Consider the following 25,056-nt stretch of genomic DNA (forward strand, 5'->3'; position numbering starts at 1 on the left):
GGCTGTAGTTGTGTGCAGGGAAAGTTGTCACTGGCCGCGACCCACCACCCACACAATTAACCCAAACAAGGGAGACGTAAAATGCACTAAATGACCTCCATAATCTGGGTTCTTTTACATGTGAAAGAGGAGATACTTGTGACCCAGCGTCCGTATATCAAGTGATGGTTGGAGTAGAGGAAGGGGGTGGAAGGACGGCGGTGATTTAATGGAGAGAGGGGCGGATCCCGAATGAGGGGATCCTCCAAGTGAAGCCCCACCCCTCCTCCTAGGTCACCAGTTAAAGTTCTTCACGCCCAGCGATTACGAGAGGAAATTCTTGTAAAGTAGGTGATGAATGTTCTTCGCGTGGTAACCAGACTGGCAGGGGTTCACGGAGGCTGCTTGTTATGTCTAATAGTGCCATCCATCACCTCCAGATTTATTGCCTTATCTTTCTCTCCTCTGTTCGTAGACAAGAAAAAACAACAAGTAAAAGAGAGCACATCCTCACGAGTATAAAAACAGACACATCCTTAATGGCTTCAAACTACATTTTCATCATGACCTGTCCCACTGCTGACCGCTGACAGATTAGACAGTCTCTCAACTCCTACCCGACAGGAAACAGGATAGGGAGACGGGGCTATCTACCCAGGATGAGGCAACGAGACAGAAGATGGGTCGCCTTATCACCGTCAGGAGTACAGGAAACGAAGGAGGAACTTAGTAGCATTTAAGCAGGTCAGGAACGAGGGATCCTACTTAGTATAACAAACAGGTCAGGGATAGGTCACAGGAGTGGAACCTACCCAACAATAACCTGCACCACATGAACCAGGACCTACCCAACAATAACCTGCACCATATGAACCAGAACCTACCCAACAATAACCTGCACCACATGAACCAGGACCTACCCAACAATAACCTGCACCATAAAACCATGACCTACCCAACAATAACCTGCAGGATAGGAGACAAAAATTCTCATCAGTTCAATATGACAACAAATAAACAAGATAGCAATATGACTCTTCCTACCAGTTATCATAAGGATCAAAATACATCAACAGAGTAATAATTTTTCTTAACCTGATGAACTCATTAACTCAATTTAATAACTCTGTGTAAAAGGTCATCGAAAGAGAATGCCCAGATTTTGATTTATAGGCTCTTAAATCTGGGTACTATTTCTCGATGACCCTGTATGCTGCCTTCAAATCTGGGTATTCCTTCTTGATGACCCGGTACACGACCTTAAAATCTGGGTAATCTTTTTTGATCACCCTGTATATATTTACGCTCAAGTTCCGATCGTGATGAAAAATGGGATAAGGTTTACAGAGTTATCAAAGGTGTGAGGACAGTGACCTCTCTCTCTCTCTCCAGCCCTGCAGGCATGAGGGGATAATACGGGATTGAAAGTGAAATGAATTGTGAGAGAGAGAGATGTGCAGTGTGTTAGAGGAAGAGGAAGCGACACTGTACTTAAAAACGCTCTTTCTCTGCCTTTGTACATAGTCAGGTAACGTGGATTACCTTTCGCATATAAACACACTATTTTGTTTTTGTTCTTCAGATTAACAACATGAATGATAACTAAATTCATGGATTACCTGAAGATTAGGCACCCTAGCGGACTTCACCTGATGATTAAACACTCTAATGCTAACCTAACCTAACCCCCCCCCCCTCGCAAGTATCATTAGGGTGTTCAATCAGGAGAATTAAACTGGGGTGTCTAATCATCATGTGAGATGTGTATACTTATCCTTACATATACGTAAATAAACTCGCACATGCATATTGTAATTCCAGTTTGCTGACAGTGAGTGACATCATCAGATGGTAATTTCCCCTTGCAGAATTATTCAGACCCTGGTTGCTGGCTCACACGGCCGCTACATATTATACTGTATGCCCGCGTCTACTCTGCTCCTCCCAGTGACTATGACCACAAACTATCATCTCATTTTCTGTCAGGTTTAGTCTTTATCATAGTTTCTTGCTATTCACTTTTTATCCCCACTACTCTCATTGCCTAAGTGTGCATTACTGATTACTTATAAATACCTTAAACTATATTATCATGATTATTGTTACCAAGTTCTCTAAGGTCATTATGAGGTGTTGGGATGAGGGTGTATCCGAGTGTATCCGGGTGTATCCGTGTGTATCCGAGTGTCTTAAGGGCTGTTTCCGCCCCCATACATCGCCGACAATGTAATGAAGAGTATCTCAGGTGGTATCCGCATCAACTCCCACAAAACGCCATGAGTGAGCTATGTCGGGGGTTCAGTAAGCTTTCGGGGGTCAAGGAACAAGGTCTAGACTTTGCAGTGTCTAGACTCGTACTTTTTCACGATTGGTCTAAAATGAAGCACCGTAGAAGGGGTCCCATACAGTCCAAATGGGTCTCATATATACCTAATAATAGACCCTCATCGTGTTTCAATAGGGCCCATAGAGTCCCACTAGGCCCCAACAGAGGATAAATAACAGCAACTAACAACCACGACAACAGATGATAACAGCAATAAAAACAGTAACAGTGAACTATAACAGCATTAACACGCACACGCACACACACACACGTACGTCAGAGGTAATTGGGAATTCCTCGCTACAATTCCTCGTAATCCACCTCGAAAATTCCTAATTACGGCGCCGACAATACATGGATAAAAAACATCTTGATGCAACTCAATTAAGTGTATATCTTTAATACAATACACCCAATTAAAAGATAAAATTTCTGTGTTTCCACCTACACAAATTCTTTACCTTAATAGTTTCTCTTTTAAGTTTATGATAAGTGTAGTCTTACGGTAAAACTGACGCCATTGTGTATATTATTTGGGTGATTTGGTTAATTAAGTGTTCATGTACAGGGTGTAGTCGTAAGGTAAATTTGACGCCATTTTGTGTGGTATGGTGTTTTAGCTTCAGTTAACACACGTGGATCCGTTTCGAGTTAGGAGGAAAATTTAACGTGCGAAGCTTTGAGGATCCGGGTACAAAATCCTGTAAACTGGAGGTAACGATACATGCTATATGTAACTTGTAAAATGTGTGCTGTAAGTGAGTGCTTGGAATATACTGCTGAGCCAACATAAATACATTTCCGAAATCCCTTAAAGAGGAATATTCTCTTTCCTCGTAGTTTATTCCTCTTACCTTGACAGTGAATATCCCTCCTTGTACGTAAAGACTATACCTGGACGACAGCTTCAGGTATATACAGGTTATATCTACACGACACAGTGAATATCCCTCCTCATATATCCTCAAGACTATACCTGCATAAAGAGTGTATTTAACATCCCACACCACCCCCCCCCCTCAAAAAAAACAAACAAACACCCAAGGGTTTAAACGGCAGGATATAAAACACCCATAATCCATGAGTAAACATCTAAGACCCTCCAAATTCCCTTTAAAAACACACCAAGACTTAGACGGCAGGATATAAAAGCAATTCCCATAACCAGGATATAGCCAGGAGAGGAGGAAGATGACATTCCTGGTTCTCCATCAAGAAGAAGGGAAAGGTCGACCCGAGATGGAATGGTAGTGGGGTAGGAGGGAGGGATGATGGAAGGGGGCAATTAAGCGGGACCACCACCTTATGAGGCGCTCCCAAAGTCTTCCGTCTTTTAGGGCTCCCAGGGCAAGATCGGTACCCAGGATGACCTCTGAGATACTGACGCCTCCCAGCTCAAGGTAAAACCCCCCTTGATAACGAGATTACCTCCCCCACCCCAAATCCCTCAGTGATAACAATAACAAAAACAATGACAACCACCAAAAATAATAATAACATATAAGCTTATAACAACCAGCTGGCGTAATAACTCATAACTCTAGTAAATAACAACACTCAAAAGTTATAGCTGGTTAAAATAACTACTTTCAAGAGTTATGAATACATTAACAGCCGGTAGAAATTAGTTACTGTGGTCATAATGTTAACTAGAGGCTGGCAGTACGCGTTGGGTTGAAAGTCGAACACACGATATGGCCCCGAAACACTCTTCATACCTTGGCTTAAACTACTGTGACCTCTATGGATAACTACATCACTCTTAAAAATAACTCCTGAGAAATAAAACCAATTGTAACTACATCACGAATAACTAGCTTGATAATTAAGGTAAAAAAATACAATCACTGCCTTAAACTACGTAATAATTATGCAATAATAATCTACGTAAAATAATAACTAATAACCAAACTAGTTATAACAACACCCTAAAACAAAACTCATTGACAAGTTATAACGAATGGATTAATACTGATAACTGTTATTAACGCTGTGTAGGATTAATCAAATTATAATCCCGGTGATAATGTTAGCAGTAAAGCCCGAGATTACTTTATATTTGACTCCAGTAATTACCAGAGTGACAACCCCAGCCACAACTTTTGGTATATTTCGCTATTCAGATATTACGTCCAATGATAATGTTAGTTTAGTTAATACGACCAATGATAACTAATATAAACATCAACATAAGGATCATTATCGTATGTTTCATCATCATTATCATCGAGCAGGAAATGACACAATTACGTCATTAACTGGCACGAGGCCATCACACACCTTCCTGACACCAACTAAACAGTGTCACGACAACCTCCAGCTTAATGGGGTTTTAAGGCCCAGCGTGACATAATTGTTTGTATTAACATCATGACCAAGCAGCAGTCCTTCCTGACCTAACGGAAAAAAAGAGGGGTTTTTTTTTTCGGGCTGAGTTTAGTTCGTTCAAAATTGCAGCTTCTTCTGACCTAACTGATGATGGTCTTACACTCAGAGGAGAATTTTTCTTCAATTTGTGTCATTAAATATTTACACTAACACATCTAATAACTTAATTTCTAACTTGTGTATTAATTCCTGATAAATTATTACTAACGAGGCGATCAGTGGCGAAGAGGTTATACAGTAAAGTTAAATCTAGTCAATAATTCTAGCCAAGTTATACTAAATTCACCTATAATTCCTGTTATATTTTTCTAGACTATTACCAACTCCAACTTACACATTTCGCCATAAATTATAATAATATATTTCAATAATTACAGCGATAACTCTGCAAGATAAATATTTCACTGATACTCGTAATGCAATTTCCTTTTCTGATTTTAAAGATAAGGAAACTAAACTCTCTCTAATTACTGCGGTGGTACAGGTAAAACCGTAATGAGAAGCCGAGTTAATGAGAAATATTGATAACAGCGATAAAAAAACATTGGTGCTGGTGCTGACATTGTGAGAGGAAACATGTACGTATAAGCTATAACATACATACATACATACATACATACATACATACATACATACATACATACATACATACACAGACCTGTACACACAGTTACAGACCCGTACACACAATAATACAAAACAGAGAAACTTCAACAATAACAAAACACAAAAACAAACCAAACTATTACAGACAAAGTTACAGACCACCCCCCCTGCCCCGCCCCCCCCACCCTGCCCCCGGCCCCGGCCCCCCCCCCGCCACACACCAGCGTTAAGGTCTGCAATACTCCATATCGTAAACTTGGTCTAGATGATGATTGTATGACACGGAATGTTTCTTCTTAATCTCCCAGTAAGAGATGTCTCCCGTTAGCCCTCAAAAGAGAGAGAGAGAGAGAGAGAGAGAGAGAGAGAGAGAGAGAGAGAGAGAGAGAGAGAGAGAGAGAGAGAGAGAGAGAGAGCGCGTGTTCTGTATTGTATTTTTCTCTTTTATCTCTACATGTGAGTATCCAATATCTCTCGTTATCTCTAAAAACAGATATCTCTAATATACCGATTTAAAATGCTCTCTCTCTCTCATAGACATTAACAAAATAGAGGTCTCACAATTTACTTTAAAATACAATCTCTTCATCTCTCTTCAATGTCACCGCTAAGACACGCCTCTCGCTGGCTCTAAAAGGAGACGGTTCTCTCTGTCTCCCACCAAACGATCCTATCTCGTTATCTCTCTATCCTTACCATTAACAACACGTCCATTGCCTATCTCCAAGAAAAATATATAAGACTAGTTCCTATTCACCTTGTAAACTCCTCCTTGAATTTCTGGACTATATAGATGAAAGTCCGGTATATCGAGGGTCCGTTAAATGCAGAACCTCCATTTAACGGATTATATACAGCGAGAAGTCCGCTATATGGAGGTTTCACTGTACACCATTACACTGCCGTCAATATCACTAAACTTTAAGGGCGTTTTCTCAGTTTTTCGTACGTTTGTCGCTTATCATCTTCTTGACCACAACATCTCAATTACCATCTGTTCTTATTATTTTATATTGCCATCTACCTTCTCCCGTTATACTTCTTTACCACAGTACCAGGAAGAGAGAGAGAAAGACAGATAAAGAGAGAGACAATGTTCCAAGAATCGGCAACCACTAACAGGCACGAAGAATAGACGCCGGGAAACAAGGGAAAATTTAACTGGAAATAATACTTTATATATTTTTGGGGTTGGGTTTGGATTGGTTAGGTTAAGAGGTTAGGTCATAGGTTAGAGGTTAGGTTAGAGGTTAGGCTAGATTAGGTCACGTTAGCGTAATCTTCAGGTGAAATAAGCTAGGGTGTCTAATCTTCACATGATCCGTCATTTAGACCATCACGTTAACTTAATATAAAGCAGGTAAAGGGCTACACACGACCCCTTTGTACATAAGAGCGTCGGGGCAAGAACTGTTGACTTAATAAAAAGAGAGGAGCATTCCAGAGCTTTTATTGCTGCACTCAAAACAATAGACACAGCGTTGAGGAAACAATAGATCTCCCTCGTGGTAAGAGCGACCACCTTTTAAACATTTTCTTTTGTTTAAGTTTTTTTTTTTTTTTTAGATTCAACACTGATTCTGTTGATGCCATGAATACAAAAGAAATTTACTGAGTCTGTTAACTTTGGTGTTAGGTATGAGAGAAGTTAACTGAACACGTTAACCTTCACTTTAATAACAGGCTCTATCTGAATCAGTAAAACTTAAATAAGACAACTCTCACTGTATCATTAAATTTTCACTGAATCGGTCAACTGAGTAAACCATCATTAAAACAAAGAGTTTCTCACTAAACCAATAAACCATCAATACATGTCACTGAATCAGGGAACCCTCACTATAAAACAAACCACTCACCGAACTAAAAAAAAATGCAATAAACCAACAGGAAGCCAATGAAACAATAAAACATATAGTTAATAAGAAACTAAACCAACATCAGTAAACAAAGATAAACCAATGAAATAAAAATCCATCCACCTTGAAACTGATAAACCAATAACCCCCCCCCCAAAAAAAAAACCCCACACCAAAACAAGAACAAACCAATGAAACAAAAACCAATTGACTGATAAATAAAAAAACCCCACTCACTGGCATAACACCCTCATACTGAAACAACAACATCCCTCTGACAGACACGGCCGATCATTCACTAAAACAACAGAGCGTGTTTACTTAAATAACACCTTCCTTCATGACTTATTAATAACAAAGAGTGAACTCCTATTGCTTTTAAGATAATTTTCCTACGAATGTCTGAAAAAAAAAGCAACAACACGTCAAGACAGTAATGTTCAGCGGAGTGAATTATGATCAAGGTGACGTGAGGTTACTTGGGTGATGTTGCGTTATGGTAAGTGTGTCTGTTTAGTATTGATCATTTCCTGGCTTGAGTCACACCTGAGAGAGAGAGAGAGAGAGAGAGAGAGAGAGAGAGATATTCCCTCGCGTGCGTAAAAGACGAAGAATTATCAGTCAAGTCAAAAGAGGAGAATTTTAGGCAGAGGGAAAAAAATGACCTGAAGAATAGACCCCAACACTAAACTAACCTAACCTAACCTAACCTAACCTAACCTAACCTAACCTAACCCCCAAGTAGAGTTAGGTTATTTAATTATAAACAAAATAAAATAAATAAGCTGGATGGGGGCTAAAATTCACGTAATCCATAAATTATTTCACCACCAAAGAGAGGAATCCAGTTTGACACCTGGTAATCAAAAACACGTAGAACCCCCCCAAGCAAAGCGCACTGTATGTGGCATTACACGTCGGGGTATGAGGCAACAATACGGGACAGAGCCACGTAGTACCCTCCCGGGGATTGGTCACATGGGTTCACAAATAAATATGAACTAGAGTAGGATTTGAACCCACATTTGCCTCAGTATTTGAGTTCCAGATCCTGCCATTATGTTACCCCCCACCAACAAATATTGTAAACTCATAAGATTTACGTCCTAGAAGCACAAGTTGTCAACTTCATCACCTGACCACACACACACACACACACACACACACACACACACACACACACACACACACACACACACACACCCTTAATTCGTTCCCCAAAAATACGACACAAACATCAACATAAATATTATTATCAATACCATTTTATAAGACTAAACAACTGCTACCCACCAGCTTACACTCACCCTAGTAATGCACAACACCCGCCTAGTAGCTTACCTCAAACGCCTGGTCATGTCATTACCTGCCCCCTGTGTGAGACGCCCTTACCTGTGGGTGCTGAGTCACAGAGGCTCGTAAGAATAGTCATAAGAACATAAGAAAGGAGGAAACTGCGCTGAGACTCTTCCTTGACCACCTACATTCTCTCAGCTCCGGAGGATATTTGGAGAGAATGAGGGTGTGTGTGTGTGTGTTAAGTGTGTTAAGGTGACAGGGTGTGTTAGGGTGTGTCTTCTGCCTCACAATACCTCGCTGGCCACGTCCCACCCTGCCCCCCCACCCCCTCCCGTTTGATCCTCGTCGACTCAGACAATGTAATTCAATACCGGAAGATGAAAGGCAATCAAAGGTCTCTTACACCTTGGCCCACATCCTAGCCAAGGCCAGACGCCAGGAAAGTCAAGGTCAATACTGAGTATTAGCTTGGGTGGTTAAGGTCACAGCTGATTAATTGTTAGCCCAAGTGGATAAGGTTAGGATAACATGTTACCCCAGGTGGATAAGGTCTGGATACGATGTTAGTAATGGTGGATTAAGTCAGAATAAGATGTTAGCTCGGGTGGATTAAGTCAGGATAAAATGTTAGCTCAGGTTGATTAAGTCAGGATAAGATGTTAGCTCAGGTGGATTAAGTCAGGATAAGATGTTAGTAAAGGCGGATAAGGTCAGGGCAAAATATTGGCCTAGATGGATAAGACCACAGCCGGATGTTAACTCAGCTTAATGCGAAGGTAAAGGTTGTATAATTATGTTACCCTATGAGAAGTTCAGCTCAGAGCAGAAAGAACAACCTCACCTGAAGAAAACCCTCAGCTCATGGGAGTTACCTTGATGAGCACACACCACGGTCTTAAGACACTATAAATCACGTCAAGTCTTTATTGCTCCCATACCACGTTTTAGTGTTTAATTTTCTTCCCTCTAATGTACTCATGGGGATAAAAACAATATAGCCTCTGTCAGGAATCATCCCGTGATGGAAGGTTCTGTGGCGTGGCAAGAGGCGGGGAGTCGTTTATGGGTATTTATTATGATTGGAAACTTGGTTAGGTTCGTCGCCTGACACAGAAGCCATCGTTCGAGTATGTGTGAGAGAGAGAGAGAGAGAGAGAGAGAGAGAGAGAGAGAGAGAGAGAGAGAGAGAGAGAGAGAGAGAGACTGTAAAATAATCCATACGATAATTTTGCCTCCAAGTACAACAGCCCAGACCAGCGTACAAGGGTCACTGTCGTCAAAAACATGTCGACCGTCCAGCCAAATCCTGAATAAAATGACTTCATGATTAATGTTAGTTTCACACACTCTGAACAAGACAACTGACCATCAAGGGACAGCGCCATCATCACTTGCAGGGTCACGGTCAGGGGAGGTCAAGACGGCCATTAAGGCTATCGGCTCTTAATGACCTGCGCTAATTCCTTATTACCAAGACCGACCTTCAACCTCCTGGGGTGTGTGTGTGTGTGTGTGTGTGTGTGTGTGTGTGTGTGTATATGTGTGTGTGTGTGTATATGTGTGTACTCAAGGTGCAGACCACCAACTTATGCCAACACTTGTCAGCCTCTAACACGTGATCACCTGAACTTGCAATCCAGCAACAACAACATTAACAACAACAATAATAATAAAGGGTCAAAGGAGTTTCTAATACCGTGTCCCCGAGGGCGTGTTATTAATGTCACACACATATTGTATCACCAGAGCGCTTCACTTAACACCAGTCCCTGAGATGATTTATTTCACACAGGTATTCTCTCATTCCAGTTTTAAGTGAATATCATTATCACAAACACGTATGTAATGTATAATATCTGGTGTGTGTGTGTGTGGTGTGTGTGTGTGTGTGTGTGTTGTGTGTGTGTTGTGTGTGTGTGGGTGTGGGTGTGTGTGTGTGTGTGTGTGTGTGTGTGTGTGTGTGTGTGTGTGTGTGTGTGTGTGTGTGTAAGCCTATTTCATTACCTTGCCACCACCAGTCTTGATCCGCTGTGCTCGGTGATTTATTGCCTAACTTCATCTACATAAAAGGATTGAAAAGTTTGATCCTATTCTTCTTCATCATCATCATCCCTTACGCCAGACTCATTTAATACTGTATTAGTATCATTCCTTTATTCGGTTTTCTTTCTATCTGTGTAAATATCTGGTATTTCTCCTCTTCACGTATTTTCTGTTTCTCTTCAAAAACTTCAAGTCTCTCTCGTAAATAGTTCCATAATAATACACTTCTCTCCTTTCTTTGATCTCTGATAAAGAGTATTTCAAGCGAATGATTTCTTTCTTTTACCAAAGGACATTTATGACAAAGGTCGGGTGCCTACAAGCTCACACTGGCAGCTGTGTGTCAAATAATTTATGAAATTCTTCCTCCAAGTTTTTGAATGTCTCTCCTTTATCGTTACCAGGTCACTCCTCCCTCCTCCAACTTTTAAAATTTTCAGTAAATTCTTTCCTCGTGGATGACGCAATACCCAGTAAATATGGACATAATCCTGTAGTGAGACTACTGAGGGTGTTGTGGGGCTGGCAGTCCTATGTTCATACCCAGGGACTGAGTTATTCTATTAAATACAAATATTGATAAGAAATGGCTACGGAAACATCTGTTTATTAAAAGTTAATACTGAGCGCTTTAAGGCTGTGTTGGGTGAGGCTGTTGGAGGGTCTGGAAAGATGTAATCAATGACTTGTTTCACAAAATTCAACATTGAAATAATCTGCACAAGAAACTTTTGAAACAGTTTATGGAGTTTATTTACTTTACAGAATACCGCGTTAAGGTTTCAAACATTTGTAGGTGATAGAGACGTAACACTACACCAGCAGCTGTTAAAGGTTTCACCTAACTTATGGAAGTTGTGGCTACCATAGGTTACCCCAGTACTGTGCTCGTGGCTTAACACCTTTATACCGTATTTAACAGTTAAACCTTTTAAACTTTTATTGAGCCGTTTTGTTTCCGATTGTGACCCACAAGTCATAGTTACGTAACTGTACACCCGGACTGGCTCTGTACTGTACTGGCTTCTATATGTTTACATTTTCTTTCTCTGGGGGTGACTGGCAGGTGTGAGTATGGAGAGAGTGGCCAATAACAACTTGGCTACATATCGTGCTTCTCGTCTCTATGTATACACTGTATTGCTCAGTAAATAATACCATCAAATAAAGATATACAAAATGGTATTCGTACATTCAGCAGACAAGCCTCGGAGGGTCCGGCCAGTAGTATTACACAGGAACATTCAGCTAAGAGTTCAACACAACACGCTGTTATGGTTGTCACACCGGAGCTGCTGTCGACTTCCGCTTACAAACAAATATTTGCATGTGCTAATTGTTTGCCCAGCCCCTAGTCCCTGCACTGTACAAACACACGATACTGGAGGTCACCTTGTTGTACCTTGTTAGATGAAATTAGTTTGTTGACTGTATCTGCACTAAAGCTCATATATATATATATATATATATATATATATATATATATATATATATATATATATATATATATATATATATATATATATATATATATATATATATATATATATATATATAAGTAACGTGTGTGGTGTGTGCGCGCGCTTGCGCAAAAGCACTGTGCTGATTAAGATATTGAACCCACCCGCCCTGACAATATAGACCCTGACCCAAATTTTAGAGATGAAAACAACACACACACACAACGACACAATAAAGGTGTGGCTCTACAGTAACGTTCGCTTATTTTTGCTATGAAAAAATAGAGACGTGAGGAGGGCGACTTACCACACTGGCCTTCGTCAATAGTTCACGCTGTTACCTCATCAAACTTTCAGTGTTGATCCCTTCCACCCTGTACTCCCTACCAGCCTGTACACCCTTCCAGCTTGTAGACCTTGCTAGCTACCAGCCAGCAGGCACAAGAGTCGGCCACCTCCACCTCACACCACCAACACCTCACACCACCAACACCTCACACCACCAACACTACCACCAAGACCTCACACCACCATCACTACCACCAACACCTCACACCACCATCACACAACTCGCCAACAAACTTCCCTTTTGTGGTTGTTTGGTTTAATTAAGTCAGGGCTAATTTGGTACAGTAGGCCTACAGTGAAGCCAAATTTTGAGCCCACTAAAATTAAGTTTACCATTGAGTAAATCTTTAAACGTCAAATTCTAAAAAAGATTCCAATTACTTTATTTAACTTTCTAATATTAAATTTTTTATCTGGCTTCTAATTAATTTACCCAACTTTTGTTTAATATAACTTTAACAGATTCTTAATTAATTTGGCAGTAAATAGTTAAACTGCCTTGTTGTATTTTAAATGGACCCCAATCATTAGTTTAAACTATTAACTTTTTCATAATAAAATTCAAATTGGTTTCCAATTAATTAAGTTAAATTTAGTTGAGTTTCTCGTAATGGGGAGTAAGACAGGATACTTACCCACACGCCTATTCTCCAATTTCACCCATGATATATTCCTATTTTTCACAAGTATTTCCACCTCATTTTCCTATTATTATATTTATTCCCTTGTACATCAGTAGTTATCCCTATTCCCCTTCACCCCATTGTTGTCTCTACACCCGTATCTCTGCCATCATTCCCCTCCTATACCCGTATCTCGCCCCATTATTCTTCCCCTATTATTCCATCCTACATCTTAATTTATCTTATTTCCCATCTACCTCTGTTTTCCCCCTATTTTATTCCCCTTCTTCCTCCCCAGGGGGAAGGGGGGAGGAGGGGAGGGGGAAGGGGGGGAGAGGGGGAAGGGGGGGAGAGGGGGAAGGGGGGGAGAGGGGAAAGGAGGAGGGGGGGGGAGGGGGGAAGGAGGGGGAAGGAGGAGAGGGGGAAGGAGGGAAGGAGGGGAGAGAAGGCCGGGGAGGCTACCATTAGTCTGGCCCTGCAAACAACATAAATGGCCGACACACACACACGCCGGCTGATGATACCACGCTCACACACGCGCCTGATGGTGACCACGCCCACACGCGCCCGATGGTGACACTCTACGCCCACACACGCGCCCGATGGTGACCTCTACGCCCACACACGCGCCCGATGGTGACCCCACGCCCACACACGCGCCCGATGGTGACCTCTACGCCCACACACGCGCCTGATGGTGACCCTACGTTCAATAATATCGCGCCTGAGTAGACTTTTATGCCCACACACGCGCCTGATGGTGACCCTACGCCCACACACGCGCCTGATGGTGACCCTACGCCCACACACGCGCCTGATGGTGACCCTACGCCTACACACACACACCTGCTTATGAGCCAACGCCCACGCGCCTACACACGCCTGGTGATGACCCCACGCCTACACACGCCTTGTAGTGATCATACTCTCCCTCCTTATAAAAAATCATCCCTAAAAAGCAAAACCAATCATTATTAGTCAAATCAGTAAAGGCGGGCATCATACTGCACAAAATACACACCCAAGACCAAACAACAGATACCATGAACATTAACACTCTACTCTTTAACCCACTGAGTCCTCGAGGGTTAAACCATCATCCTCAAAGGTTTAAAACATCCTCAAAGGGTTAAAATATTCTCAAAAGGTTAAACCACCATCCCCAAAGGGTTTAAATCATCTTCCTCAAAGGGTTAAAACATCGTCCTCAATGGGTCAAAACCTCATCTCAAAGGGTTAAATCACTATCCACATAAGGTTAAATCGTCTTCCTCAAAAGGTTTAACCATCATCCTCAAAAGGTTTAACCATCATCCCCAAAGGGCTAAAACATCGTCCTCAAAAGGTTAAAACCACGTCAATTACGTCGCGAAACAGACAAGAATTACAGTCGCCGGGAACAAGACAGTCCTGGTGAAAATTCCAATAACAACACACTCATATACATGCTGGGAGTTACAACACACACACACGACACAAAATTACCTTGACAATTTATCACCAATTTACCTGGACATTGACAAGATTCCATTAAAAAAAAAAAAAAAAAACTAGGGTATATAAAACATTTCTTTACACTTTTTGTCGCTCTCCAGTAGCTTTCTCTCCCTTCCACTCGCTTTCTTTCCCTTCCACTCGCTTTCTCTCCCTTCCACTCGCTTTCTCTCCCTTCCACTCGCTTTCTCTCCCTTCCACTCGCTTTCTCTCCCTTCCACTCGCTTTCTCTCCTTCCCACTCACCTTCTCTCCTTCCCACTCACTTTCTCTCCCTTCCACTCGCTTTCTCTCCTTCCCACTCACCTTCTCTCCTTCCTACTCACTTTCTCTCGCGTTTCTCCCCTTCCACCTGCTTTCTTTCCCTTTCACTGCTTTCTTTCTCCCTTCCACTATTCTTTCTCTCCTTCCACTCGCTTTCTCCCTTTTCACTCTCTGCTTTCTTTCCCTCTTTCAATTTTGCTTTTCTCTCCTTCCACTCTGCTTTCTCCCTTCCACTCACCTTCTCCTTCCCACTCGTTTCTTTCTCTCCCTTCCACTCGCTTTCTCTCCTTCCCACTCACCTTCTCTCCTTCCCACTCACTTTCTCTCCCTCCCTCTCACTTTCATCTCTCTCTCCTCTCCTTCCATTATTCCTTTTATATCTCCGTGTTCTTATTTTCTAACCTTTCTCAATATACTGTTTCTAAGTCTCCTTTTCACTGCTCCCCACTCTCTCATTCTCTCTAACTCTCTTTATTTCCTTTCTTTATCTCATTTTTCTCATTCCCTGTTCCTTCCTACGGTCTTAACTGCTTCCCACTCTATATCTCTTTCTCTTATATTCTGTTTATGTTAGACTATTTACTGGTGTTCATCTCTCTCTCTCTCTCTCTCTCTCTCTTAATCTACATCCACAATAAATTCTCTCCCTCTCTCTCCACTTAATCCCTCTTACCCAAAACACAACCCCCCCCCCTACACCCCAAACAAAATTAAAACACAGGCACGTATGAAACACCTTCCAGCAACCTAACCTAAATTCACTCTTATTACAACGAAAATAAAATACCACGTTTATGGGCTCAAGAACACCAAAAACTTCACTTCCTCAAGGATTCATTCGGTGAAAAAAAAAATTCTTTCAATTTCAAACATCAATCATTCTTAATTCATTTCGCTGTGGTTCCTATGTCGCTAATTCTTCGTTCATATATAAAAAAAAAACTTCAGATGGTAAGTAAGTGCGAGTGAGGAGTGTTGTTGAAGTCTTAGTGTCTAGTGGTAAGGAGAGGTGGTGTGGGAAGAACGTGGTTGTGTAGTCTTGGGAGGGTTGGTGATTTTGGGTCGTTTTTGAGGGAGGGTGTTGGTGATTTGGAGGGAGAGGTTAGTGATTTTATGCATTTTGGAGAGCTGAAAAAACTAGAACAAATTGGAGAACAGACGGTCCAATTTACACAAAAAAGCTAAAAAAAAAGTTACACCATCAACAATGCTAATAAAAAAAAGCTAAAATACAAATTACAAAAGCTAAATAAAAAAAAAAGCTAAATAAAAGTTACACGAAATTAAATAAGTCACGAAAAATCTAAATAAAAATTACACAAAGGATAAAAAATATGAAAAAAAAAAAACGAAAAAATAAAAGCAAACCCCAAAATCTAAAACCAAAAAAATAATCCTGAATGAAAGCTAAGACCCTCAAACGTAATTACGATAATAAAAAAGTGATAATATAGCAAAATAATAAAGACTATAACAGGTAAAGGTATTGAACTAAAGACTACGGGACGCCTCGCTTCATAATCCCCGTGACGTGACATTTTGTTCAGCTCTCGTTAAGTGATTATTGGAGTTCCAGAAATACCGGAAACTTGATAATTGAGGAATGGCGAGAGAGGAGAGGACAGTTATTAGGGAGTGCCAGAAATACCAGGAGATTGGTGGTGGTGATGATGGTCATAGTGGTGATGGTGGTGGTGGTGGTGAGGTGGTAGATGGTGGCAGTGATAGTGGGTGATGGTGGTAGTGATAGTGGTGATGGTGGTAAAGATATGGTGATGGTATAGTGATAGTGGTAATGGTAAGAGATAGTAAGATGGTGGTAGTGATAGTGGTGATGGTGGTAGTGATAGTAGATGGTGGCAGTGATAGTGGCAGATGGTGGTAGTGAGATAGTGGTGATGGTGTAGTGATAGTAAGATGGTGGTGGTGATAGTGATGGTGTGTGTCTTAAAAGAGTAAGTTACTAAATGAAGCTGTTAATAATTATGTTTTAGACGTAGAGAGAGAGAGAGAGAGAGAGAGAGAGAGAGAGAGAGAGAGAGAGAGAGAGAGAGTCCAGCTCGTTCACCTCTGCTTCACGACGAGGACACTCCAGAAGGTATATTATAATCATCTAGGTAACGTTCGTACGGCTGTCGCTTAAACCAATCCCATCCATCCTTATTATTGGAGTTTATTGGAGTTCAACCCTTTAAAACAACTCACACGAGATAGAATACCCTTCAACCTCCAAAACATTCATAAAATAGACGATCCTTATCTTTCATTTTTGTGCAATTGATGGAAATTTAGGACCACCATGTTCCCATATATTAAAAAAAGAAGATGCCATTCTTTATCACGGAGACTGTATTAACCATCGAAGTTTATGGTGGGAGAAAGTTGGCCTATAAATAAGGCATTTCTTGAGCCAGATGCCGACGTAAATTGGGCGTAAGATATTATCCCAGCTCTATCGACTCTCTGGGCGCCACTTACGCAATAATGTTATATATCGGCCTCTCCTTATTGACGACTTAACCCGCCCACCCCAACGCCCGCTAGGTAAGTGTAAAGCCGTAAATACTGTACTGTACAGTACTGTACTCTCTCTCTCTCTCTGGGTTAAAAATATGACTCCGTACTGTAATTAGCAGAAGAATGCATTTATTCAAGGTAAAATAAAACTACACAACTCCATTATTCATAAACTAAAGCCAGTGAAATCTTTAACTAACTTATATTATTAAAATTTGAACAAAACCAACGCAACTAGATCAAGTCCCAACCAAAATTAACCCAACTTAACCAAAACCAACCTCAGTACACCAAGTCTCAACCAAAGTCAATCTAGTTACACCATATTTAACCCAAACCAACCAAAACCTGCTTATCTCACCCCAAAAGTTTCCATATCAACCAAAGTCTATTGTAGAATTTATTATCATACTATTATTATTATCCTGTTTATTATCGTTATTTATTTTTGTTTACTATTTGTTTCTACTCCTCACTCTTTTTTTCTATTTACGTTTGCTTTGTTTTATTTCTCGCGGAGATTTACAAGAGTTCAGGGATTGTTGTGGAACTTGTCGCTCTTTTTCGGAAAGTTTCGGAACTGCTTAAGACCATTTTTTGTCTTTTTTCCTTTTTCTTCATTCTTTTTCGGACTCGTGCCAGAGTTATTGGGTTTTGAGAGAGAGAGAGAGAGAGAGAGAGAGAGAGAGAGAGAGAGAGTGTACACGACACCCTTCCAATACACTGGATCTTGCGTTATGTGTTGACTTGATGGGCGGAAGGAGTTAAGGTGTGGACACAGGGAGCTATCACTGCCCACACCCTCCTTGCCCGTGCGCACATGCACACACATAACGACCCGAGGGCCCCAAGGCGTGAATTATTTGTAGATATAGAAGCTGTCGCTAGCACAACAACCTCACCCTGAATTAACGTCCTGTATCCGCCTATCGACTTACACCCAGGTTCCCAATAATTGCTGGATAAACAGGTAAAATGACTTAAAGTATCACGCTCGTAATGTGACTCTTACCGGGAATCGAACCCAAAGCCACTCGCTTGTGAGGCGATTAAGCTGAAAACTACACCACAGGTAACCTGCCGCGCGCACACAATAAATAGGTTACTTGTCTGTAAAAGACGTTTATTTCCAAGGTAGCTCGAGATGGCTTAACGAATGAGGGAGATTTTTGTAGCTATCTATCGTCTCCTTATCTCAGGGTTTATGTCATGGCTAATGCCATTTACATGTCTGAACGCGGCCAGAAACTTCTCGGCCTCGGGATACTTAAAATTTATAAAGGAGGAATAGTTTCTGAAGTATAATTTATATGGTTTATGAGGAAGATTTTTCTTTTAAGTGTGATGGACGGGGGAGTGGGTATAAATGACGCAAAACCCTCTGAGGGGTACACACGACGCAGTGCCCTCTGAGGGGTACACACGACGCAGTGCCCTCTGAGGGGTACACACGACGCAGTGCCCTCTGAGGGGTACGCATAACGCACTGCCCTTTGAGGGGTACACATGACTGAGGGGCCTTTAAGAGGTGACAATAGCGTAACTCCAGCTAGGGACGCATACTACAGATAACAAGAAAATCCATACGAGAAAAATGAGGAGTGAAGAAAGAAAATAATGAAGAGGTTCGACTAAAGGGAAACTAAACACCGAGTAAGGATGACACGAAAAGGGAAAACCTCTACTGCCTCGTGCATTGAAGGAAAGGTGGTGGGGGAAGTGATGATGGGACTGACCATCACGGGTACACTGACCATGGACACAACTAAAGGAAGAGAGGAAGGAAGCTTAGGAACACATCGTCTGACAAAGAGTGAGAAGAGAGGGACTGGTAGATATTGGTGACTTCTATATTATTATCTAAGTAACAGTTATAAAGAGGTACTGTGGAGCGCCGCCATTGGTTACTTGAGGTGTGCAGATTAGTGTAAACAAACACGAGGGAGATATAATGACTCGGGTACATACGCTTAAAGTATATACGTGTTAATATATACATGTATACACTGATACATGTGTATACTTTAGGTGTGTATATGTGTCAGTGTATTCCATGTATTTACAGACACATGTATACGCTTATTGTATGGTTTATATGTATTGGCCTAAGTGTACATGCTAGACAACACATACACCAGAAGTGGAGTTCTGTCAGTGGTGCAGTTTGGTGCGGTAGTGTGATGTTGCGGTGGTGCGGTAGTGTGGTGTTGCGGTGGTGCGGTAGTGTGGTGTTGCAATATGTTAGAGTGACAGTGTGATGATTTTGGCGGCGGCGGTTGTTGTTGTTGTTGTTGTTGTGGTGGTGATGCTGATGGTGGTGGCAGCGGTGGTGATGCTAATGGTGGTGGCAGCGGTGGTGATGCTGATGGTGGTGGCAGTGGTGGTGATGCTGATGGTGTGCAGCAGGTGATGTTGATGTAGTAGTAGTGGTGGTGATGTTGATGGTGGTGGCAGTGGTGGTGATGCTGATGGTGTAGTAGTGGTGGTGATGTTGATGGTGGTGGTAGTGGTGGTGGTGGGTAGTGGTGGTGATGCTGATGGCAGTAGGGTGGCAATGGGGTCGGTAGTTTGGTGGTGATGGAGGTGGCAGTGGTGATGATGGTGAAGGGTGGTGGTGATGATGTAGGAAGTGGTGGTGGAAATGGTGATGGGGGAGGGGGGGGGTGGAGGGGTGGAGGGGTTGGGGGGGTACACACGTGTGAGAGCTCCTGTTCAGGTGTCCGGCCACTTTTGACTAACAGCCTGGGTCCATTTCATCAAGGAGAGTACAGTGCCCCATAGTATCGCCTGCTATTATTGTTGTTACATTATACTTGCATCTTTCTTTCAAAACATAACGGACGGAGACACCAACCGCTGGAGTGGGGGGGTGAGGGCTGACTGCACACTGCGGGACATTTCTCTCAGTTCATCACCTTCATTATTCTATTCTTTCCTTTCTTTCTCTTCCTCCTACTTCTTATTGTTGTTTTTCTTGTTAGTACTTCTTTCCTCATGACTTCCATACTTCTCTCCCCATCATCCTCTTCCCCCTTCAAAAATCTCTCCCTCTCTTTCTCTCTCTCTCTCTCCTCTACGATTCCTCCATCTTCCTCTAAAAATCCCTTCCGTGTTCCTGTACTCCCCTCACTCCCTCCAGCCTCCACAAAAATTGAATTTGTCTCCCGCTCCTCTCCACTCTCCCTTTTTCTACCTCCTCACTCTTTTCTCTCACTCATTAACCCTCTTCGTTCCTCCGCCTCCTCTACTTCTTCTCACAATCCCTTCAATACCTCCAAAACTCCGCCACTCTCCTTCACCTTCAAAAATCCTCCCACCCTCCTCTCCAAATATCCTCTCCACTCCCTTCAACACCACCACCTCCTCACCCAACACCCTTCCATCTTTTCCACTCCCCCAGCGATGCAACACTCTTCCATGGCCTCCACTCCTCCAACACCTGTCCGTCTCTCCCACTCCTCCAACACCCGTACATCTCCCCCACAACATCCTACTCCCACACCACTCCACTCTCACAACAGCCCTCCACTCCTCCTAAAATCCCACTCCGCTAGAGACTTCCATCAATGGCCAGATACGCCTGACCATCAAAGTGAGGCGCCAAGTCGGCCGTCAGCACTTTGCAGAGGGCGTGGGAGGAGGAGATGCTGTGTTTGGCGTGGGGGGAAGAGAAGCTATTGGCGTGGGAGGAAGGGGAACTATTGGCGTGGAAGGAAGAGAGCCTATTGGCATGGGAGGAAGAAAACAGGAAATACCAGGCGTGGCAGAATTCGCTGTGACGTGGCGTGGGAAGAAGAGGACAGGATACATCAATACAAGAGGCGTGGGAGGAGGAGACGCCGAGTGTGTCCTGGCGTGGGAAGGTATAGGGAGACCAACAACGTGTCGTGGCGTGGGAGGGAATGGGAGTCCAGCACTGTGTCGTGGCGTGGGATCAGCTGTTCCGCCGAGGTGTTATGGTCGTCTGGATGCATGTCGATGGTGATGCTCCACAATTACCCAAGTCCTCATCACCTTCTGTGCCTCCTGCTGCGAGCTGCTTCCTCCTCCTGCTGAGTCAGAGGGCAAGAGCTGAGAGAGAGAGAGAGAGAGAGAGAGAGAGACAGAGACAGAGACAGAGACAGAGACAGAGAGAGAGAGAGAGAGAGAGAGAGAGAGAGAGAGAGAGAGAGAGAGGATCTCTTTACATTCTCCTTTTAACTTCTGATGGTGGTGTTGATGTTGTCTCTCCTACTGTTAACTCGTCAGCTGTCTGTCAGTACGTTCAGTCTTATCGTCCGAGCCGCTTCCCTTACTTCTGTTTCTGCGTCCTCCACACGGGTGACCACTGCGGAAGAGGTGGTCCGGCGTCCCTTTCTGCTGTCTCTCTTCCGTGTTGTCTTGCCACTGTCTAACGTGTTTGCTTCTTCGTTTACCTGTTCTCCTCCTCTTCACGTTTTTCTTCAACTTTCCCCTCCTGCTCTTCTTTCTCCTCCTCCTAATCTTCCCGCTGTTCTTCCCCTTCTCTTCCTCCCGTTCTTCCTTCTTCCCCTCCTCCTCTTCCTAATCCTACAGCTGCTCTTTCCCTTCACTTTTTCCTCTTCCTCCTGCTCTTCTTCCTCCTCTTCCTCTTCCTCCTGCTCTTCTTCCTCCTCTTCCCTTCTCATCGTTTATATGGCTGCTTGACTGACCATGCAAGCTCTCTCTCTCTCTCTCTCTCTCTCTCTTTTACACCGTGGTGATCTTGGAGCGGTACACAAGAGGAAGTAGTCTCCAGACAGTACGACCTAAACTCATCACGCTACACAAACACACACACACACCATGCAGGGACAACACCGATATTAACCCAAGGCATCTGTCACGTGAACCCCGATCCCTGGCAACACATATCACAAACAGGTTAGGATAGGGACAGGTGATTCTATTATCCCTTATCCTGTGATTTGGATATTCACGAAATATTGGGTTTCAACAACAAGCTGTATGGTGTTAATAGGTTATACTAGTGATACGGACTCGCAATACGTAGCAATAATATTAAGCACAAACACTACCACACATCCACACAACACCCCCACACACAAACACCCTCCCCCCCCACATTCCAAAACGCAACACCCCCACACAAGCACAACACCCACACACTTTACCGCCACACAAGCACAACACCCCGGATACAACAACACCACCAATCCTACACCCCCACACAAACACAACACCTCCCACACAAACACAACACCCCACACAAACACAACACCCCACACAAACACAACACCACACAAACACAACACCCCCCACACAAACACAACACCTCCACACAAACACAACACCTCCACACACAACACAACACCTCCACACAAACACAACACCCCACAACCCCACACAACAACTCCACACAAATACAACCCCACCCACAACACCCCCACACCCAAAAACACAGCAACATACATGAAAATTTTACTCCCAAGACCCAACGGTAAAAAACACTCTGGCGTATCAACATTTAACTGTCCAATTCTTGCCTGTGTGTATATTTTTCTCCATGTGGTTTACAGGTATTGTTGTTGTTTTTTTTTCCTCCCCCGACTCAAAATTCCAGTGTATTGGCGCCTTTTGACGGCTTTATTTGTTTTTTACGTACCCCGCGCGTTTCTGAGTGAGATTCTGTCTGTGTTTTACTTGTAACTCTTTCATGTGTTTATGTTCTGGGAGATTGGAGACGTAGTTTTCTCCCCCCCACCACACCCCCTCCAAGAAAAAAAAACAAGTTCCATCCATCAAAGTCAGAACAAGTTTCGTTTCTGGGTGGTTGAACTTATCAGTGACCTGGATTCCAAAGAGTCATAGATCAAGGTCATTTCTCGTTGGTCCTTCTACCCCTCCCCATTGCTAACGGGATTGATGATATAGGAGACGTTTGTAGTTACTTAACGCTATTAGTGGCAATGATGACGACAACATTACGACAAAGGCAAGAGTAACAGTAATGAGTGACAACAACAAAAATGACAAAAGCAAAAATAATGGTGTCGTCAAAAACAACGATGGCTAAAAAAAAAAAAAACATTGACCAAAAATAATAATGTGGACAAAAACAATAATGATAAAAACAATGACAAAAACAATCATGGCGACAAAACAACAAACAAAAACAAGTGCAGCACTATACCTGTTCGGTCGAGGCAGCGTTGAACTTGCGGTGAATTTATCTGAAAAGAAAAAAAGATCAATGTATCAGCAACACAAGATTAATTTATTACCTGCGGATTATTACCGACAACTCAACTTGCGACTTTTTGACAGACTGGTCCATGTACAGTCAACCAAATATGCATTGACCTCACCTTGGCTCTCGTGCTCGCAATTTTACCTGGCAATACTTGGTGAAGTAAGGCTGTATGTAAAAGTGGTTGTGATTAGTGGATATATTTTCGGCTGTATTACTGTCAGGATAAACAATTCAAAGGTAGGGCTTTTATAATAATAAACTCTTCATCAATATTAAAGATCCTGAAAAATTATCAAATGTTCGTATATATGCTTAAATATTAAAGGAAATTTAATGAGAATCTTGTGGCAGCCCTTGGTGTATTGCGGTGTCAATTCATCAATTAATTTCCCAAATATACGAACATTTGATAACTTTTCAGGATCTTTAATATTGATGAAGAGTTTATTATTATAAAAGCCCTGCCCTACCCTGGGGTGCCTAAAGTTCAGGTGGTCCCCTGGGGTGCCTAAAGTTCAGGTGGTCCCCTGGGGTGCCTAAAGTTCAGGTGGTCCCCTGGGGTGCCTAAAGTTCAGGTGGTCCCCTGGGGTGCCTAGTCTGTGTGTCCCCTTAAAACAAAGTCAGTGGTCCCTCTGGGTGCCCAAAGTCCAGGCATGGTCCCCTGGGTGCCTAAAGTTCAGTTGGTCCCCTGGGTGCCCAGTTCAGGTGTCCCCAAAATGAAGTCCAGGCATGGTCCCTGGGTGCCCAAAGTCTCAGGTATCCCCTGGGGTGCCTAAAGTCAGTGTCCCCTGGGGTGCCCAAAGTCCAGGTAACCCTCAAAAGCCCAAAAACTCAGGGGTCCCCAAAGCCCAGTTCAGTGTCCTGGGTGCCAAAGTCAGGTCCCCTAAAGCCAGTCTCAGTATCCCCTGGGGTGCCTAAAGTCCAGTATCCCCTAAAAACAAAGTTCAGTTGGTCCTAAAGCCTACAAACTCAGTGCCTAAAGTCTGTGGTCCCCAAATGAACAGGGTCCCAATAAAGTCTGTGCAGTCCCCAAAACAGTCCAGTGGTCCCCTGGGCCACCACCCAAGTGCCCAAAGTTCAGGTGGTCCTGGGGTGCCTAAACACCCAAACCAAAGCCAGTTGGTCCCCCTGGGGCCCAAAGTCCAGGGTCCAACCTCAGTGCCAAGTTCAGGTGGTCCCCAAAATGCAGCCAGTGCCTCCAAAAGCTCAGGTGCAGATCCCCTGGGTGCCTAAACAGTGGGTCCCCTGGGGTGCCTAAGCCCAGGCACCTGGTCCCAAAACTGGTCCCCAAATAAAGTTCAGGTCCCAAAGGCCAAACCCAGGACCAAAATGGTGCCACCCCAAAAGTCTCAGGTGGTCCCCAAAATGGAACAGGTCCCCCAAACCAGTCCATGGTCCCCCTGGGGCAGTCCAGTGGTCCCCAAATCCCCAAAGCCCAGTCCAGGTCCCGCGCCCAAAACAAGTTCAGTGGGTCCCCTGGGGTGCCCAAAGTTCAGGTGGTCCCCAGCCAAGTCCAGGTGGTCCCCTGTGCCTAAAGTTCAGGTGGTCCCCAAAGCCCAGTTCAGGTGGTCCCCAAAGCTCCAAAGTTCAGGCGTCCCCGGGGTACCCAGTCTAGGGTGATCCCTAAAGCTCAGGTGGTT

At 43.2% G+C, this 25,056-nt stretch overlaps 1 long non-coding RNA gene across 1 annotated transcript in view; it reads right to left on the reverse strand.

The window, feature by feature from the left end:
- The window catches only part of LOC121876600, a 151,637-nt gene that overhangs the window by 42,626 nt on the left and 83,955 nt on the right, over positions 1-25,056 (reverse strand). The window contains exon 2 of the long non-coding RNA XR_006090785.1: positions 23,357-23,396. This is a non-coding gene — a long non-coding RNA (uncharacterized LOC121876600). The remainder of the gene's footprint in view (positions 1-23,356; positions 23,397-25,056) is intronic.

The sequence above is a fragment of the Homarus americanus genome, unplaced genomic scaffold, assembly GCF_018991925.1.
Source record: "Homarus americanus isolate GMGI-L3 unplaced genomic scaffold, GMGI_Hamer_2.0 scaffold28, whole genome shotgun sequence".
NCBI classification, from domain to species: domain Eukaryota; kingdom Metazoa; phylum Arthropoda; class Malacostraca; order Decapoda; family Nephropidae; genus Homarus; species Homarus americanus.